Source organism: Belonocnema kinseyi, chromosome 4 (assembly GCF_010883055.1).
Source record: "Belonocnema kinseyi isolate 2016_QV_RU_SX_M_011 chromosome 4, B_treatae_v1, whole genome shotgun sequence".
Classification (NCBI taxonomy): Eukaryota; Metazoa; Arthropoda; class Insecta; order Hymenoptera; family Cynipidae; genus Belonocnema; species Belonocnema kinseyi.
The window spans coordinates 652,536-674,123 of NC_046660.1; the positions used below are offsets into that span (position 1 = coordinate 652,536).

At 24.9% G+C, this 21,588-nt stretch overlaps 1 protein-coding gene across 1 annotated transcript in view; it reads left to right on the top strand.

The window, feature by feature from the left end:
• The window catches only part of LOC117171647 (extracellular serine/threonine protein CG31145), a 246,669-nt gene that overhangs the window by 136,902 nt on the left and 88,179 nt on the right, over positions 1 to 21,588 (top strand). The window lies entirely within an intron of this gene.

Here is a 21,588-nt window from a genome sequence, read left to right on the forward strand (position 1 = left end):
CTAACATGGCGATCGGGCTGAAACTATAGCTACAAGCTATCTAAGGATGGTACTATAGAACGCTACCTCAAGGTAGGCCTAGTGGCGCCATCTCTTGGTCAGTCCGGAAACTTATCAATCCACCCTCGTATTTAACCCCTGTAACAAATCTTCCTTATGTCTTACGTTCTACATAAGTTAAAACAAAATTAAGGCAAAAAACATTTTTTCGAACTGAAAATTTATTTTATTAAAAACTCCTTAGCATTTAATTTATGTATATTGGTAGTAATGTAAGTTTTTTTTTTGAAAGTTTCTCTTTTTCATTTTAAAGCTTACTTGCTTTAGCAGAAATTAAATCTTTTTTTTGATAAAAATGCAAATTTTTGTTGAGAAATTAAGCTTTTATACTATTTTCTTGAAAATTTAACTCTTTCGTAGAAAATTTACTTTTGTTTATAATTTATATTTTGGGGTTGAAAAATAAATTGAAATATTTTCTGGATAAAAGTTCCACTTAAATTAAAAAATTTTTTTTTATTACAAATTCATCTGTTTTAGTACAAAATTGATCTCTTTTGGATAAAAATGCAACTATTTGGCAGAGAATTTAACTATTTTGTAAAAAATTCATCTTTTTGGATTGAAAATTAAATTTTTTCGTAGCAACTTATTTTTTTGTTACAAAAATTCAATTCTTGATGTGAGTGAGTTAACTGTCCCGTTTTGATCGCGGGAGGCTCAATTTATCATTTTGATTGAAAACTTCATTTGTTATAGAAGACATTTTATTCTTTGATAATTGAACTAATTTGTTTAAAACATTTGATTCAATCACATTGTTAAGAAATCACTTTTTTTGTTAAAGATTTATATTTTAAGTTTAAAAGTTATCTAGTTGATTAAAAGTTTAATTAGCTTATTATAAACTAATCTATTTTAATTGAAAATGCAACTACTTGGGTCAAGGTTAAACTATATTGTGAAATTTTTTTATTGAAGGCATATGTCTGATTGAAAATTTAACTGTTAATGGAAAGTTCTTTTTTTTATATATATTTTTATACCCTTTTTTTTGCGTAAAAATGCATCAGGTTCGTGGAGAATTAATTTTTTGTTAAGCAGTCATATTTTTTGTTTGAAAATTGAATTTTTGTAAAGAAAATTTGTCTTCTGGTTTGAAGGTTCAATAATTTAAATAACATTTTATTTATTTTTTGATTGAAAAATCTTTATTTGTTGAAAATTCGTCTTTTTGGGTTTAAAATTATTTTCTTTTGTTGTATAAATTTCATTCTTTTTTTATTAAAATATAAACTATGACACTTTTTCGTTGGCAATCCTAAATTCAATTAATGCAGTTTTGAGTTTAAAATAAAATACAAAATAAGAATTACTTTTATTTTTTAATGAAATAATTCTTTTAGTCTGTTTTATGTTGTAAACTGATTAATTAATTATTAGCTGATTACTAAATCTAAGTAATAGAAAGGAAAGTGCAAATTAAGATAAAAATATGTATATAATAAAAATTATTTGAATGATTCAATGAAAATAATTCATTTCATGCTTTTTATGCTATTAATTGGTTAATTATTATTGGCTAAATTATTTTGTTAACAATATTAAATTATGTAAAGATTGAAGTTAAATATTGTTTAACTAAAAAAATAAATACATTGTTTACCTTAAGTTTATGTTATTTAATATGATATATGATTTGTACAATAAAAGTTGATTTATATTTTAAATATCCTTATTCCAATTTCATAACTTAAAAAATGTTATTGATATTTCGAAATAATTATCTGAATTTAATCTTCAAAATTATATGTTGATATGTTTTAAGTTTTTATGAAATTATTATAAAAGATTATTAATACTTAACATTATCATCAAAATATGGGATAAAAATTATTTTGATGTTTCAATCAAAATAATTTATTACTGCTTTTTATATTATGAACAGATTAACTAACTATTGACTGATTGATTTTTTTTTTAATGAATATAAATTGTTTTGAATTAAGGCACATAAATTGATTATTGCTATTAAGGTGATGTAATTAAATATTAGCTATTATTTCTATTAAAAAATTAATTTTTGTTTCGTTTAAAATATCTCCATTATCAATAATTAATTATTAATCGATTTTGCTAGAATCAATATTTTCTAGAATCAGTTAAAAACGTATAATTAATTTAATTTAAACAAAGACCATTTCAAATTTAAAAAATATATAAAGTGAAATTTGTTTAATATTTTAATGAAAATAATGGTTTAACGCTTTTTTTTGTTTCGAGATGTTTGAATATTTATTAAATAATTCTGCTGAAACTTAAATTTTCTAGAATTATTTAAAAAGAAATAAAAATATTTAGAATTTATAAAGTTCAAATTTTAAAAAATACATCAAATTAAAAATAATTTGATTATTCAATTAATATAATTGCTTGAAGCTTTTTATGTTGTGAACTAGTTAATTAATTTTTAATGGATTGATTTTGACCACAATATTGAATTCCATAAAGATACAATTCGAGATGTTTCAAATTAATTAGCATAAATTGATTATTTACTTTCACATTATGTTATTCAATATTAGCTACTACTTTTACAATAAAATTATATTTTTTATTTAGAATACCTCTATTAAATTTATTTAATTTTCCTGATTTTTGTGAAGTGAAATGAGTATCTAAATTCAATTTTCAAAATTACAAGTAAATAAGTTCAATTTTCTTTTAAATTTGTTTTAAAGGTTATTAATAAATAAAATATATTCAGATACATAGTCTGAAACTAAATAATCAATTTATGTTACTTAATTTAAAACGTCTTAAATTGAATCTTTATTTGATTCAAGATTGTGGCCACAATTAATCAGCTGAAAATTAATTAAATATTTCACAAAATAAAAAACCTCAAGCAATCATTTTCATTTAAATAATCAAATCATTTTTACCTAATATTTTTTTTAATCTTGAATTTTAATTTCTGAATATTTTTATTTTGTGTGAAATAATTCAAGAAAAATTAAATTTTAACAGAATTATTTAAAAAATATTTAAATATTAAATAAAAATAAGAAATAAATATAATATTAATAATAAATAAATATTTAAATTTAAATATTTAATCATCTTAGAACAAAAAAAGCATTAAAGTATTATTTTCATTGAAAATTCAAATAATTTAAAGCTTTGCAAAATTATTCCATCAAAACATGCCAATAATTCTCACTTTATATATTTTTAAATTTGAACTTGTATTTGTTTAAATTTGATTAATTATAAGCTTTTAACTAATTGTAGAAAATATTAATTTTAGCAGAATCACTTCATAATTAATTAATAAGTTCAGAACATAAAAATAATTTAACAATTTTTGTCATTCAAATGTTTGTACATATAATTTTGAAAATTGAATTTAGGTACTTATTGCACAATGTCACAATCATTTGAAAAAAATATTGTAATGAAGATATTTTAAACAAAAAATAAATTTTTATCATTAAAATAATAGCCAATATTTAATGAAATAACCTTAATGCAAATAATCAGTTCATTATATAAAAAGCAGTAAAAAATTATTTGCATTGAAACATTAACATAATGTTTACCCTACATTTTGCAGAAAATTTCAAGTACTAATAATCTTTTTAAATTGCATTTTTGTTCAAGAAAAACGAAAATTCTACTAAAACAAGTAAATTTTTTAATCAAAAAGACAAATTTTCAAAAAAGTGTTTTCATCCAAACAATATTTCCGCAACAAAATACGAATTTTAAACAAGAAGATTGTATAAATTTCTCCCATTAATTCAAGATTAATTATGTTATTAACTATCTTGATTTGCCAATTACAAAAACTCCTGATAGTGATTTATTAACCAATTGGTACATAAAACCTTCTTCGTCTGCTAGATTTTTAAACCATAATTTGCATAATTTATTTTGTCACAAAATTGGTTTAATAAAAGGTTTAGTGGATAGATGTGTTAAATTAAGTGATATCAAATTCAGAAAAGAACATTTTAATTTATTTAAAAACAAGTTTAGTTTATAATCATTCTATCTGAATAGTTGAAGAATACACTTAAAAAATGTAATATCAATGTTTTTTTTTAAACACAAATACTTTAAATAATTATTTGTTGAAGAAGAAAGATAGTGATCCCATTGAAAAAAATGTATCTTGTGTTATTTATTTAATTAACTGTAAATGTTGTAATAAAGCATAGATAGGTGAAGCTGGCCGGAGATTAAAAACCAGAATTGCTGAAAACAAAAGAGATTTTGAAGTTAGGAATTTTAATACAAATTTGTCACAACATTCTTGGTATTTTAATCATTACTTTGATTTTGATTTTAAAAATGTTGAAGTATTAGCTAAAAAAAAGTTATCAACGACGTATTATTGAGCTTCTTTTTATAAAAAAATTTCGAAAGATTTCAGTTAACTTACACACTGAAATTCTTTATATCAATAAAATTTATTAAAGTGTTATAAAATAATGTCATCTGTTCAATTACAAAATTTCTCATTTTTAATTTAAACTTATTTTCCCGCTCCCTCGTCAGTAGTTTCAATGACCTACGATAAAGTTTACTTTTTATTTTATTTTTTTTTAATGTAGTCTTCAATTGATTGAAGTCTTATTTATTTTTTGAGACTTCATGATAACTATTTATTATGATTGTTCTCCTTAATATAACTAATTGTAAAAACGTAATTATTTGAATTGAAACCTTTCAAAAATTGTACGCATTGTACCGAAACGTAAAAAATTGAGAAAGGAGTTTTTAATCAAATAAATTTTAAGTTAGAAAAAGTGTTTTTTTGGCTTCATTTTATTTTAATTTATGTGGAGCTTAGGATATAAGGAAGAATTTATGATTTAACATTTATCAATATTGACGGTCGAAGAATGGATTGATTTGGTTTCAAATCATTATACAATTCGTAATTTTTAGTTTTCAGAAAACAAAATAAAACAGTATTTCAGGTACAAATTTATATTTATCAAATTATCAATTTATTCTCAACAACAAAAAGTATTTTTTACTATAAAAGATGGCTTTTTAACAAAATAATTAAATTAAAAAAAAGAAATTTCTACTAAAAAAGATGAATTTTTAAATCAAACAAATAAAATTTGGAACAAATGAATTTTCAAAATAAAAATATTTAAATTTTCTGTTAAAAAAATTTCACTGAACTGTTTGCTTGAAAATCCAACCATTTTTTTGAAGATCATACTTTTTGGTTGAAAATTCTTCTGTTTTGTTGAGAATTGAACTTTTTCATAGAAAATTTACATTTTGTTTAAGTTTATTACTTTGCGGTTGATAAAAGAACTAAAACCTTTTCTGGATGAAAATTCAACTATTTTTTTGAAAATTGTTTTTTAAAATTAAAAATTCATCTGCTTTAAGAAAAATTTTATTTTTCTGGGATAACAATTCAACTGTCTACTTGAAATTTAAACTATTTTGTTAAAAAGTCATACTTTTGGTTGAAAATATGACTGTTTTGTTGAAAATTTAACTATTTCATAGAAAACTGATTTTTTGTTTAAAATTTATTTTTGATGTTAAAAAATCAATTTAAATCTTTTTGCGTTAAAATTCAACTCTTTTGTTTAATTTGCCTTTTTGATTTAAAAATTCATCTGTTTCAATACAAATTTTACCTTTCTGGGATAAAAATTCAACTATTTAGTTAAAATTCAAACTGTTTTTTTATTAAAAAGTCATAGTTATCGCTTGAAAATTCTACTGTTTTCTTGAAAATTAAACTATTTCGTTGAAAATTTACTTTTCGTTAAAAATTTTTTAGTTGAAAAATGAACTGAAATCTTTTCTGAGTGAATGTACAACTTTTTTTTTTTAATTTTCGTTTTTATTGAAAGTTCATCTGTTTCAGTACAAATTTCATTTTTCTTGGACACAAATGAAAATATTTGGTAGAGAATTCACCTATTTTGTTAAAAATTCATCCTTGGTTGAAAAAATTCGTCTTTTTGAAATGAAAATACAATTTTTTTCGTAGAAACTTATTTTTTGTTAAAAAATTAATATTTTTATCTTGAAAAGCCAACTGGAATCTTTTTTGATGCAAATTAAACTTTTTTTAAAATTTGTTTTGTTTTGTAATAAAAATGCATCTGTTTTACTAGAAAATTAATATTTTATTTATGAAAATTTAAGTTTATGGTTAAAAATTATTCTTTTTTACTTAAGTATTCAACTATATTGTTTGAAAGATTTGGTTGAATTACTTTGTTAAGAAATAACTTTTTGTTTAAGATTTATATTTATAGTTGAAGATTCATCTCTTTGGTTTAAAGTTTGACTATTCTGTGGAAAATTAATCTTTATCAGTTGAAAATTTCACTACTTGGGTAAAGTTAAACTGAAGATATAATAATGACAACTGCTTTGTGGAAAAGCCTTTTTTGTTTTAGAATTAATTGTTTAACTTAAAATGTTACTTTTCCATTTTCTAAACTTTGAACTATTTTAGTTGAAAATCCTCTTGTTTTGGTAAAAAAAAAACAATAATTTTCTTGGTATGAAATTTTATTTTTGTTGGATAAAAATGCATCAGTTTTGAGTAAGATTAATTTTTTCCTGAAGAGGCGTATCTTTTCTTTAAAAATTCAATTTTTGTAGAAAAAATGAGTGTTTTTAAAATTATTTTTTTTATGAATGTCATCTTTTTTTATTGAAATATAAACTATGAAACTTTTTTGTTTGGAATTTATTTTCTTATGTTGAAAACCCAACTATTATGTTAAAATATTAATTATTTTCTGAAAAATTTAAGTGTTTTGTTAAAAAGTCATCTTTTATAGCAGAAAAGAAATTTTTTGTTTACAATAAATTAATCTATATAAAATTTTGTTACAATTATAAAAGATTAAAATGTTGTGTTTAAAAATTAATGATCAAGTCAAATGAAAAATGAATCAAGGAAAAATCAGGGAATCAAAAAAATTTAATTCTCAGATACCCTGTCTATAATTCTACTAACAATAACTAGCAAAATATTTCTGGAAACTAAAAATTACTTACAGAAAGAGGGGAGGGGTAGAGAAATTAATTTTTTTTTAAATCTTCCAATATATAAAAAAGTTTAGGATGGGGTTATTAATTGGATAAATTGATTCCTTGCTCTCGATAATTAAGTTTTACATATAAAACCACTTTTAATTTAAATATTATAATATTCGAGACAAGAATCCGGGTCACTGAATCACATTTTCGATCATTTTCCGTTTTCCCGATTTTCCGGCCAGGCAGACACTCTGCTAGTCTCCTATTTAAGTTAGAAACGATTTTAAAGCTGTTGATTAACGGGTTCCAATAATTAAAATTCAAGTCAGGTCAAACTTCCTTTGCTGTCTCTTCCACTCACGAGTCTCCAACAACTTGTCGATATCCGGTACGACGTGTCTTAAATAAAATCGTACGTTTTCGCTAAATAAATCATTACAACGACTTACCGAAACTTGAGAGCTTCGGGCACTGTCACGACAAATCTAGCGTGCGACTCAAAAGTACCGACTGGTTCCGTGTTGAGTGCTCCCGCAAAACTTTCCGCAAGAGTTTACCCAGATTTCCTCTTCTAGAATGCACGCAAACAATTTTAAAACCTTATTTATCCTTGTCGAAATAAATTTTTGTAAAGTTTTTTTTATATTTGTTTTAATTTTATCAAGCTAATTATGGTTTACATGACTAGGTACCAGTACAGATCCTCTTAGAGTTCTTAATCCTTCGAGTACACACTGGGTCATTTATACCCTGTAACCGACTTTTACCAAAAATAGAGCTCAGGCATTTGAATAAATTGTGGTATCGTAGTCTTATTAGTATAGTGCGATGTCCCGAATACAGTTTTATACAATTTCTGTAACGTGCAAAGTTACACGACTACAACAAGAGAAAATAGTAAGATATTAATTCTCTTGACAGTCCTTAAAATCTTTTCAAATAACTTTTTAATTAATTGCTTAACATTCTTTAAAGTTACTAAAACTTATGGAACTATTTTTTAATCTCTTAAAACTCTTAAAATTTTTTGGATTTTTTCAAATTCGTCAAAATCTTTTTAAATAACTTTTCAAAAACTCGCTTGAAATTTTTTAAGACCACTAAAACTATATTTTCATCTTATAAAATAACTTTTAAATCCTTCAATCTTTCTGAATTATTTTTCAATTATTTTTAAATCCTTTAAAAAGAAACTTGAAGATTCCGCCAAGTCCCTAGTAATTCCTTGAAATCACTTTAATTCTTAGAAATCTCGTAAGCTTTCCTGAAAATCCTTAAAGACCTCCGAATTTTTCTGAACTCCCTTCAACATCTTAGAAATGTTTTAAAATATTGTAAGATTGACTTAAATTAATTCAAATGTTTTAAATCCAAAATCCTTTAAATTTTATTAAGCTCCTCAAAATCTCTCGAAAATCCTTAAATCAATGAATTTCTTTAAATACCTTGAAGTTTCCTAAAATTCATTACATCTGTTTTAATAACTTTTAAATAACTTGCTTGACTTTCTTTAAAATCACTTAAAAGTATCGTAGAATCTTATGAAATCTTTTTTAACTTTTTTTGGATTATTTTTAAATCCTTTAAAAAGAAACTTGAAGGTTCCGCCAAGTCCCTAGTAATTCCTTAAAATCACTTGAGTTCTTAGAAATCCTTTAAGTCCTCCAAATTTTTTTGAACTCCCTTCAACTTCTTTGAAATCATTTTAAAAAATTTTAAATTGACTAAAATTAATTAAAATTACTTAAAATCCTTAAATTTGTTTAGTCTCCTTAAAATCTCTTGAAAATCCTTAAATCATTGAATTTGTTTAAATCCCTTGAAGTCTTTTAAAATTTATAAAATTCTTCTTAAATAACTTTTTTGTTTATAAATTGTTTACAATTCTTATTTTGGTGTTAAAAAGTGAACTGGAATTTTCTTTGGATTACAATTTAACTATTCAAAAACAAATTTTTTTTGTTTAATTCATCTGTCATCATTTTTTATTCAAAATAACTTCAAAATAACTGAAATATTTTCTGGATGAAAATTCAACTATCTTTTTAAAATTCGTTTTTCTTTTTATTTAATTGAAAATCCATCTGTTTGAAGAAAAATGTCATCTTTTTCGGATAAAAATGCAACTGTTTGGTTGCAAATTAAATTTTTTTTGTTAAATAGTCATACTTTTGGGTTGAAAATTCTACTATTTTCTTGAAAAATTCACTATTTCGTCAAAAATTTACTTCATTTGGAAAATTATATTTTGATGTTAAAAAATTAAGTAAAATATTTTCTAGATGAAAGTACCAGTTATAAGAAATGTGGCATTCTTATTATATATTCGGATTGAAAACTCAATTTTTTTTGTAGAAACTTATATTTTTTTGTAGAAACTTTATTTTTTTGTTAAAAAAATGCCATTTTTGATCTTCTAGAGTCAACTAAAATATTTTTTGGATAAAAACACAACTTTTTTTGTTATTAAAAATTCTTTTGCTTAAAGAGAAATTTCATCTATTTAAAATAAAAATGTAAGTATTTGATAAAGAATTCAACAATTTTGTTAAGAAGTCATCCTTTTCGGGCTAAATATTCGTTTTTTTAAATTGAAAATTCACTTTTTTTCGTCGAGAATTATTTCTTGTTAAAAAATTCATATTTTAATCGTGAAAACTCGACTGAAATCTTTTTCAAGAGAAAATTCAGCTTTTTTTTTTAATTTATCTTTTTGATTTAAAGCTTGATCTATTATAGAAGAAATTTCATTTTTTTTTTTTTAATGAAAATGCAACTTTTTGGTTAAAAATCATTCTTCTTTGCTTGATTATTTAACTAATTTGTTTGAAAGATTTGGTTGAATCGCTTTGTTAATAATTCACTTTATTGTTAAAGATTTGTATTTTAAGTTGAAAATTCATCTCTTTGGTTGAAACTTTAATTATTTTGTTGAAAATTAATCTATTTTAATTGAAAATTTAACTACTTAAGTGAAAGCTAAACTACATCGTTAACAATTTATTTTCTTGTTTGAAGGCTTATGTCTGGTTGGAAATTTAACTGTTTAGTGGAAAATACTTTTATTAGTTTAAAATTAATTTCTTAACAGAAAATGTCACTTTAATGTATAAAATATTTCATCCTGGTATTTAATTAGTAAAATGTTATTTTCTACTAAACGTCCTGAGACTGAAAAAAATATTTGTTTGAATCAAATAAATTTTGTGTTTGTCCTTATTTGTTTGGTTAAAATAAATGTTTGGTTTCTTTAAATAAATTTCTTGTTTAAAATAAGTAAAGTTCTTGTTTACATTGAATATATTATTTTTAATTAATTAAAGACTTTGCTCAAGTGAAAGTAAATCTTTTTTTTTACACTTAACCTCAAAATTGAGCATTCTTTATAAAAATAATGTATAAGCTCGATAATATGTTTATTGTTAATCATAAATATCATTGTATATGTAAAAGTGTTCCTGCTATTAAGTATACAGTGATAATTAGTATAAAAAAGAACATGATTGATTTCATAAATCATCTTTATAAAGAAAGGAGGTTAGTATTGAAAGACTTACATTCGAAATCTTCAATTATATCCAAGGTAAAAACCCTAAACTTCAATTAGTTCCTAAACTAGAGGTATTTCGTCCATTTTTCAATTAATTTATGATTCTATAGTAAATCAGAACCTTTAGAATAATACAACACTGAAAAAATACGAATTCCATCAAATAAATCACATGATCAATTAATTTAGATTCTAGGTTAGTCCCTTAGCGACCTAAAGCAGCGCTTTAGCACGCCTAGCGGCACTTTCTAGTACTGCGTTGTACTGTATTTTTATTGGAACAAATAAATATTTTTATGAATTCGAATAAACAGATTTTAAACGAATGCATTGATTAATAAAAGTCAATTTTTTATTTAAATCAAACAAATTGTACTGAACAAATTATTTGTTTCAATCAATAAGTCAAATAGTTTCCATTTCTTAAAATTAAATAAACCTTTTCTTTATCAAAGTAAAATATTTGTTTGATTCATTTATATGAATTCAAATAAATTTTGTTGTTTGATTCAAACAAACATTTTTCTGAGTGTAGCTGGTGTCTTTTCATCTGGTATGCACGTGTGTGTTTTCAGGTGGTTTTCATCACGACGAAAATGGGGGCCAGAAAATTTCCCCTTTCTTCTAACACCATCTCAGAGGGTCGATAGCGACACGCGATAGTATAGGCAACCTCGGGTTGCATACTAACCACTTCACGGGTTGGCACTCAATCTTTGAGAATTATTCTGAAGCAATAAGGAGGGTGGGAATCAGGACGGACTTGTCCCTGGACTGACGTTCAATACACAAATTAGAGGCGCAAAAGTATTCCCCAAATTCTAATTCTTTTTTTACATTCTCATCCTAATGAGAAGGTGTTGGTTTTAAGTAAAATTTCACTTTGTCCGTTTTCATCAAATCTCCACGTTTTGAGACCCCCTGAGTCAGAAAAAAACGATTTTCACGAATGTGTTTGTCTGCCTGTCTGTCCGTCTGTCTCTACTCAGTATTCTGTAGGCACGTTAAGTTTCGAAAGATTGATCAGATTGTATTCTGCTTTGGCACAATTTTTTGAGGCCAAAAAAAAGACCGAGTTCGCAAACCAGCTATTTTGGTTGAGAATTCAAAAAGTGAGCGCATTTTCAAAAAAATATTTCAAAAAAAATCTGCCCGCTCCGTGGGAATTTTTGGTTTTTTCATTATTTTTGGTACGATAAAATTTGGAATTTTCAACTTTTCGAACAAATTAAAAAAGTTGTTATGATAATCTTCTAGGGCTTACAAAAATCAACGTTTTTCTTATGTTGACTTTTTTTCATATCATGCGTTGTTTGACTTGAAATATTCATTTTGGTTTTTTTTTTTTTATTTTGAAAGTACTCTAACTCTAACAATGTTCTTTTTATAGAAAAAGTCATAAGGCTAAATTGTTAGAGTTTCTGAGTACTGTGAATAATCATACATAGAATTTTTAAGTCTTAAAAAAATGTGATTTAAAAATTTTTGAAAATGTGCTCACTTTTTCATTTTTATCCAAATATATCTTGTTTGTGAACTCGTTCTTTCTTTTTAGGCCTTAAAAATTTGTGGAAAAGCAGCATTCAATCTGATCAATTTTTCGAAAGTTATCGTGCCTACAGAATACAGAGTAACAGACAGACGGACAGACAGGCAGACAAACACCTTCGTGAGAATCGTTCTTTCTGACTCAGGGGGTCTCAAAACGTGGACATTTGATGAACACCGACAAAATGAACTTTTACATAAAACCAATTCCTTCTCATTAGGATAAGAATGTAAAAACCAAAATGAACATTTTAAGCCAAACAACGCATAATAGGAAAAACGTCAACAAAAGAATAACGTTGATTTTCGAAGGCTCGACAAGATAATTATGTCAACTTTTTAACTTTTATCAAACAGTTGAAAATTTAAATTTTGATCTTACCAAAAATAATAAAAAATTATAATTCCATTTTTTGGACAAACCACACGAAATATGAAGAAAATAAAGAGACAAAAGTTGGTCTTCCCAAAAATAGCGAAAACTGATTTAAATTTGTCATTAATAATTTTTTCTAGGACACGTAATTTTTGTTTTAATCGTAAAAAATAACATTCAAAATTAAAAAATGAAACTTCTACCCAAAAAGATCTATAAATTTGTTATTAAACATTTTTAGATAGGACGAGTAGATTTTCTGTCAATCGTAAAAAATAACATTAAAAATGTTAAAAATAAATTTTAGGAGAACCGACAACATAGACGAACAAAATTAAAAGACAAAAGTTGTTTAACCAAAAAAATATCGACAAGTTTGTTATAAACTCTGGTTATAAAAATATATTATAAGTAAAAAAAAACTTTTTGGAAAAAGGAGACAAGACACATTAACATTTTATTTGACAACATTTTTCGCCTAAATTACATTGAAATTGAATATAAACAAATTAAGTTAATGAAAAAGCGACAAATACTTTTGTTCCAGTACTAATGCATATTATTAATGCCAATAATATAAATTTGTTGAAATTATATACATTTTTCAGAGTGGCTAAGAATAAAATTTAATGCAAAATAAGAAACAAAAATTAAAGTCAGCCAAAGGAGCTTTAACAAAAGAGAATTCACAATCGCCAAATGGCAGTTGTCGATGCTTTGACCATTAATTTTAATTAATGGTCCAATTAATTTCAATTAAATTTTTAATTCAATCAAATTAATTTTAATTAATGTTCAATTAATTAATTTACTACTCACCCTACTCACCCACATTGCTAAACTAGCTCTCCCTTCACTTTTCTCACTAGCCTTGCTCACTTTAAATCATTTCCCATACCTACCCTCACTTCTTCACCCTAATTTCCCCTCACTTCTATTCCCTAATTTCCCCTCACTTCCTCTACTAAGCGTTCCATAATTTCCCGTGAATACTTATACTTTTCCCTCTACTCATTTCACTTACTTCTTCAGCTCATTTACTCTCACTCCCTCTACTCCCCCCCCCCCTAATTTAAACAACTTCCACCCTCACTTCTCCTTATTTCCCTTAACTTACTCCGCTTCGCTCCCCTACTACCCCGACCCTTCTTTCCCTCGCTTCACCTACTTCGATACTATCCCTATCCTCGTTTTTCCCTCGCATCTCCTATCCTTATTTCCCCTAATAAATTTTCATTAAAAAAATAATTAATTTTCTACAAAACAGTTATATTTTCTACCAACTAGTTGAATTTTCAAACCAAAAGGATGAATTTTCAACAAGATATTTGAGTTTTCAACAAAAAAATTAATTTTAGGCCAAAAAAGATTCATTAATTTTTTTGAAAATTTTGGTATTTCATTGTAAATTCGTCTTTTTTGGCTGAAAATCAATTTTTCGTTTGAAACTACAACATTTTTTATAAAAATTAATATTCTTGCTAAAATTCAAGTATTTTACCGAAAATTCGTCTTTGTCGGTTAAATCCAACTGTTTTGTTTATATTTTAAATTTAAATCTTTTTTGTGAAATATCAACTATTACATTCTTCGTTAAAAACTCATCTTTTTATTAAAAATTAAAAATGTCTTTTTTTTTTAAATTAGCTTTTCTTTGTCTTGACAACGCATCTTTTTTAGTTGAAAATTCAACTATGTGATTAAAAATTAATATTTCTTGGTCGAAAATTATTCTTCTAGTTTAAAAAATGATCTGTTTTAATGAAAAATTGATTTCTTTGGTCTCCCTTTGGTCCCTTTTATTTAAAATTATTTTTATAACTGAAAATTAAACTATTCCATTTTTGATTGCAAATTAATTTTTTTAGTCGAAAATTCAACCAATGTAATTGGTTGAAAATTCCTATATTTTGTTGTAGAATCGTCTTTTTTGGTAGAATATTATTCTTTTGCTTTAAAAAATTGTACAAGGTTAAAAATTCATTTAGTTCGTAGAAAAATGAAAGTTTAATTTTCAGATAAAAAATTACATTTTCAACAAAATAGTTAAATTATCAACCAAATTAATTAATTTCTTAACTCAAAAAGATCAATTTTGAGTTAGAAAAATTAATTTAACGAAAAATGAATAATAAATTTCAACAAAATAATTCAATCTTTAAACAAAGAATTCATTTTAATTTTTTAATTTAAAATTCATCTTTTTTAGTTAACAATTAATTCCTTTGGTTGATAATTGAACTATATTATTTAAAATTCAATTTTGTAACTGAAAATTTTACTATTGTATTTTAAGTCAAAATTTTATCTTCTTTAGTTAAAAATTTAACTATATCGTTACAAATTTAACAATTTGGTGGAAAAATAAGCGTATTTTGTTGAAACTTGAACATTTTGTTTAAAAATTCAGCTTTTTGTTTAGAAATCAAACTATTTCATTTTTGGCTTACAATTTATCTTTATTAATTTAGAAATGAATTATTCAGTGTAAAAAATAGAAAAACTTAAGCAAATGCATACTTCGATTTAACTAGGCAATAATATTACATTTATGAAATTCAAAACTCTGCAAGAAAATCTCACCAGTAATTAAAATATTAATTTTTTGTACCCAATTGACTGACATACACTTTTACTTCGTTTTATGAACAAACTATACAATTTTATTGATAAGATATATAAAATTATTTTTTTTTCATTTGTCTAATCTGAATTTTTGCGGAACTTCGACTAAAACTATATCGAGTAGTACACTGCCCTATTGGTTAACGCTGCGCCCATGAATGGTGGCGTTCTCGGTTCGAATCCGGGCTGAGGTAGATTTTTTCTTGTTCTTCAAAAATTAATTTTCCGACTCAGCATCGAAATTTGTATTAATTATAAGTTTATTTAAGTTCCCTTTATGAAGCTTTTGTTGTTTCATTGAATTTTGTATTTGATTGGAGGTTCTATTGATGAAGTTTGAGCTGTGTGCAGAGAAAGGACCGAGTCTCGATCGATAACAAATTAAACTCGTACAAGGCAGCATTTTGGCGACCAAGTAATTGGACTCTCCTTTCGCCATGGCCGAAAACAAGGAGAAAAGTTGGAAACAAACGGTCGAAATCGCTGGCTGTAAATTTGAATGGGTTGTTATACCGAAATCGAGTTGAAAGGTCGAATCCATCTGATCTTGAGAAATCGCCATTTCGATGCGATGAACCCCATCGTAATTCGTGATTTTCAGCTTTTAAAATGCATAGAGGGGTTGTCTACTTTATCCGCGAACTTAGGGGCTATCCTAGGCCGGTAGATAGGGTTTCCTGCGATCAGCAATAGCAAATTCAAAATGACTTTTCCTTCGATTTTTCCTCTTCCTTCTCAGCTTCCTTATTATTCTTTGAAAATCGCCAAGAGGTCAATTTTCAATCGGGAAAGATGACTTTTCTACAATAAAAGATTAATTTTTAACCAGCAGTTATACTAAGCAGCTACCAGCTCATTAACCGACCGACCAGAAGCCATTGTAGAAATCTGCATTACCGATTGAGGGTAGTACTCGACATATATTAACTGTCGACAAGTTAGAGCCCTTAAATATCGATCGATCCTGAAATCATCGTAGAAATCTGCATTACCGGCTGAGGGTAATACTGACGGTCGGTAAATCAGAATAGAAATTTGCTCGGTCGGTATGTGAGCTGGTACCGGCCAATTATAACTACTTCAATCAAAAGAGACGAATTTTTTACAAAACAGTGTAATTGCGATTAAAAAAGATGACTGATAAAATATCTAAATTTTGAAAAATAAAGGCGAATAATATTCTAGATTAATTTTCTACCTTAATAGACAAATTTTCAATAAATTGTTAAATTTTCAAGTTAAAAAACGAATTTTTCAGATGGCAGTTGACATTTAAACTGCAAGTAAAAAAGTTTTAACAAAAAAATTAATTTTTAATGCAGAAAGATGAATTTTCAACGAAATAGTGGAATTTTCAAATAAAAAAATAGATTTTAAAACAAAAATGGAATCATTAAATTTTAAAAACTTTTTCACTATTTTTAAAAAAAAGTAAAGAATTTTCAACAAATTGTATTTAACTAAGAAAGGCGAATTTTGAACTTATAAAGGAAAAATTTTGAACTAAAAATAGAATAGCTAAATGTTTAGATAAAAAGTGTAATTTAAAAAAAAAAAAAAAACCAACAGAATTATTCAGTTATTATATAAAAAGTTTAATCTTTAACCAAACAGTTTGATTTTCTAACGAAGTGGTTTAATTTTCAACCAAAAATATGAATGTCTGATGAAAAAATTCATTTTAACTCAAATAGTTTAATTTTCTATAAAATAGCTGAATTTTTAATCCGAAAATGTGAATTTTTTACAAAAATGTTAATTTACGACCAAACAGCTGAATACTGTATGAAGGTATGAATTTCATACAAAAAAAAATGTTTAAGAAAAAAATTGAATGCTTAATCCAAAAGAATTTTTTTAATAAATAAGATTAATTATCTACCCAACTAGACAAATTTTGCACAAAATAGTTACATTTTTAAGCTAAAAAGGCGAATAGTTTAAAAAATAGTTTGCTTTTAAGCCTTCAAAGAACAGTTTTTAATAAGAAAGTGAATTTTAATCCAAGGAAGTGGAATTATTAATGAACTAGTTAAATTTTCTACTAAAAAAGATCAATTTCTAATCAAAAAAAGAAACGTTAAATATGAAAAAACAACTATTTTTCTAGAGAAAAAAAAAAAGAATTTTTAGATTAAACAAATTTTTTTAACTTCAAAACTGAATTACTAACCCTACAAATAAACTTTCCAGTAAATTGTTTGATTTTTAACCAAATAGTTTAATTTTCTACCTCACTTATTAATTTTCAACCAAGAAGATGACTTTTTAACTTTTTTGTTTAACAGCTGAACTTTTCACCGGAAAATATGAATTTTCCACAAAAAAGTTAATTTTTAAATTTTTAAATTAAATTATAAGTTTTCAACAACAACAAAATGTTTTTTTTTTTTTACAAATTAGTTCAACTTTAAATCAAGTAGTGGATTTCTGAACCTGAAAATATCCATTTATGTACTAGAATTAAAAAAAAATTTAATTGATTTCACAAGATGGTCTTAAATCTGTCCAAAATTAAACTATTTACCAATTTTAACGTTAAAAATTGAATACTTAAAAAGGTTTAATTTTTAATCATGGGAGTGAATTTTTAACTGAATAGTTCAATTTTCAGTTCAGACAATTAAGTTTAAAAACAGAAAAAAAAAATCGTTTTCAACAAAATAGCTGAATTTCCAACCATTTTTTTCAACTAAAAAAGATTAATTTCTAAGCAAAAATGGAGAAGTTAAATAATTAGTTGAAATTTTATTTTCGACCAAAAAAAACAACAACAAATTATTTGAGTTTTTAAACAAAAAACGTAAGTTTAAAAAAAAATGTAAAAACTCATGATAATTTTAATTCTGAATAAAAAACCATTTAATTCTACCAAACAAGAGCAAAATAGTTAAATCCTCAACTAAAAAATATGAACTTTTAGCTATACCGTTGCATTTTAAAATAAAACGAAATTTGATTCATATGAAAATAGATGGATTTTTAAACCAAAAAAAAAACGAATTTTCGACTAATTAGTTCAATTTTCAACCAAAACACACAAATTTTCAAAACAATATTCATGTTTTTTAGTTGAAAATTTAGCAACTTGCTTGAAAGTTGATCTCCTTTGCTAAAAATCCATTTTTTATGAAAAATTTAATTATTTTGTTCAAAATTCGTCTTATTTTTGTTGAAGAATTAAATTCTCGAGTTTAAAATTTAACTATTTGTTTGAAAAATTCTTTTATTTTGTTAAAGATTTTTTTTTAAGGAACGTAATCTTCTTAGTTGAAAATTTCACTACTTGGTTAAAAAAACTAACTCTTTTTAATGAAAATTCAGTTTTTTTAAGGTTCATCATTTTAGTCGAAAATTCTTTTTAGAGGGTCAGGAGGCTCTCGCTGTGTATTTTTCTATCACCCCGAAATCAGTCCAAGGCCATTTGAAGGCAACCCCCGACACTTGATTGACACTCTGATTGATTAAAATTAAACTATTTTGTTGAAATTTTTGTTGTTGAAAATTCATTTTTTGTAAACGTCGTGTTTTTTTAGTTGAAAATTAATCTTCTTATTTGAAAATTCATCTTTTTTGCATTGTAAAAACAACTTGGTTGAAAGTTTCAAATCTTTGTTAAAAATTTATTGTTTTTGATAATTTATCATTTTAGTCTAAATTTAATTTCTGTGGATGAAAATTGAACTATTTCGAAATTTGAGACCGCCCCACCCCATTTCTAAGAACTTTTATAGACCCCCACCCTTCTGACGTATTTTATATTTTTTAAAGATAATAGGAATACAATAATTATTATCTTTGTAAACATGGTTTTAAGGGATTCAAAAAGATTTGAAACATGTGTCCCATCTTACACTATTTCTCAATGAAAAAATATATTATTTTCGAAATTATTGTCATATCACGCCTACCCCGAAAGGGAAATGGCTTAATGGTTTAATAATAGTAATAATAATAATAATCTTCATTTTTTAAATTATTAAAACACGTAATTCTTGCACACCGTTTTTTTACAAATATAATCGCACGCTTAATCTCTTTGAAAAATCGCGCTCCACGAGGATTCGAACCCTACCTAAACAACTACCTAAACTAGTGTCCTAACCGCGCGCTCTACCGACTTCGCTTTCGAAACAAAGTCGGACTCAATGTTTCTTTTAAGAAAACATTTTTCTGATGATACTTGAAAATTTTCGAGAGACTTTAATATACCATTTTTTATTTATAAAAATTTTACAATTGAATTTTACTTATTTCAAAAAGGCTTTATACTTTTGTTTTTTTAATATATATTTAAAAATGTTATAAAATATCTAAAAGCAATAAACAATAAACAAAAATTCTCCATAAAATGCGCAGTTTTCAATGTATCCAACTCTTTTATTGTATATAATACCTTTTTACTCAATTTTTAATGAAAAATAGAATTTTTTAAACAATATTATAAAATATGTGAAAAAGCGAAGCAAGTTTAAATTATTTAACAAGGGATTTAAAACTTGTTGTTTCTAAATATTTAAAACACTTAAAAACGACCCAAAGGTAATAAATAATAAAGAAAAGTTTCATGTAGAAAAATTCTTTAATACCATCAATGACAAAAAATAATGTTCTGCCATACGAAAATGTACATAAATCACAATGTTTTTAATTTATCGAATGCTTTGATCATACATTGTTTACTAAGATTTGAATATGGAATTGCTTTCCTAAAACAACAATTTAAAATATGAAAAAAATAATTGAACTTCACTTATTTTACAAATTCAATACTTTTTTCTTTAAAAATGAAATCCGATTAAAAACGATCTAAAGCTTATAAAAAATTAATAACTTTTGAGTTTAAAAACGCTTTAATAACCTTAGTGACAAATAAATATTTTCTGATTTTTAAAAACCTCTGCAAAAAGGAAAGTTTTCGATTTATTTAGTTCTTTTATAGTACTTTTTAATGCAGTTTTTAATTTAAAATAACAATTCCAAACAAAAATAATTTAAAATATGTAAAAAATAATTGATCGCTAGTTTAAATATTACCTAGTTTAAATATATTTATTTGCTTGCTCCTTGCATTCTCAATTCTTTTATTTGAAAAAATTCTAATTGTCAATTTTTTAATTATCCTTTCATAAAATGAAATGCATTCTTAATAAAGTTTTTAAAAATGTTATTGAATTCTTTTTCCTTAAATATTTTGCTTTATAAACGCATAAAATTTTTTTAAATTATGAAGAAAATGTAATAATTGTATTTTTAAGCATTTTTTAAAGCTTATAACTTTGTTCTATGCTGTCATATATTTGTTTTTTATTATTTACAAAAATGTTTTACGGTTAAAAAAATTCGATATGGTTTAATTTTAAGTAGATTAATACATACAAATAATCAGCGAAAAAAATTATAGACGCAGTACATTTATAACCTTTTAATAATTTTTGGAGTGAAATTACTTTTGAGTCTTGCATACTTATTTCAAAATTAATAACACTTTTTTTTAATCTATTTGAAAATTTTTAATTCTTAGCCACGAAAACTTACCGACGCAATAAACTTATAATTTTTTAAATAGTTTTATGAGTGATTTGATTTGTGTGCCAGCGTAAAGTTTGTAGTTTATCAAAGTTGCAAATTCAAAGTAAATCTGACATTCGTTTCAAATAAATAATTATTTTAAGGAAAATATTCAAGCATTATTTTAAGAGAAATTATTTCTTCGCTGAATACATTCATTTTCTCGTCTCAAGAACATGAACATTGGTTCAATTAAAATAGTAGTCAAAATGAGTATATGAATTTACTTGGATCAAGAATTTTGTTAGAGTTATAGTTACTTATCATGAGAATATAATATTCTTAATTCAATATTTTATTAAACTTGACGCAAATAAGTATAATGAAACAAATTAACTCAGTACCCGTGTAGAACTTCAAATGGGGAACTAGCCTGGTTCCCGATCATTCGACAACACTCAAAGTCGGGGGCTAGTCGGGTCATCTGACTAGCCCCCGACCAGTAGCGTCACGGTAGATTAGTCGGGGCCTAGTCAGGTGACCCGACGTGTCCTAGTCGGGGCCTGATCGGGTACTAGTAGGGGTCATATGATGATACATCTGCGTGGAATAATAACCAAACCTCCAAAAATTTGTGGAACATCCCCTAAACGATGGTCAAAATACTTATTATTTACTGAAATCTCCATAAACTTTTTTGAAATATTTAAAAGTGCTCAAATTTACCCAAGATTTAATGGGGAACATATCCTACGTTAAAAATACATAAATTTATGTAACAAATAGTAGTCCTGATTCTATTATTTTCTTGATTCAAGAAAATCGGTCCTTTGTAAAAAGAAAATACTTGCTTCTTTCAAGTAAAGTCAGCCAAGTAAATTAGCCTACTTGATTCAATGCAATTTTTTTCAGTGTAGTGATTTTTAATTGCATAATT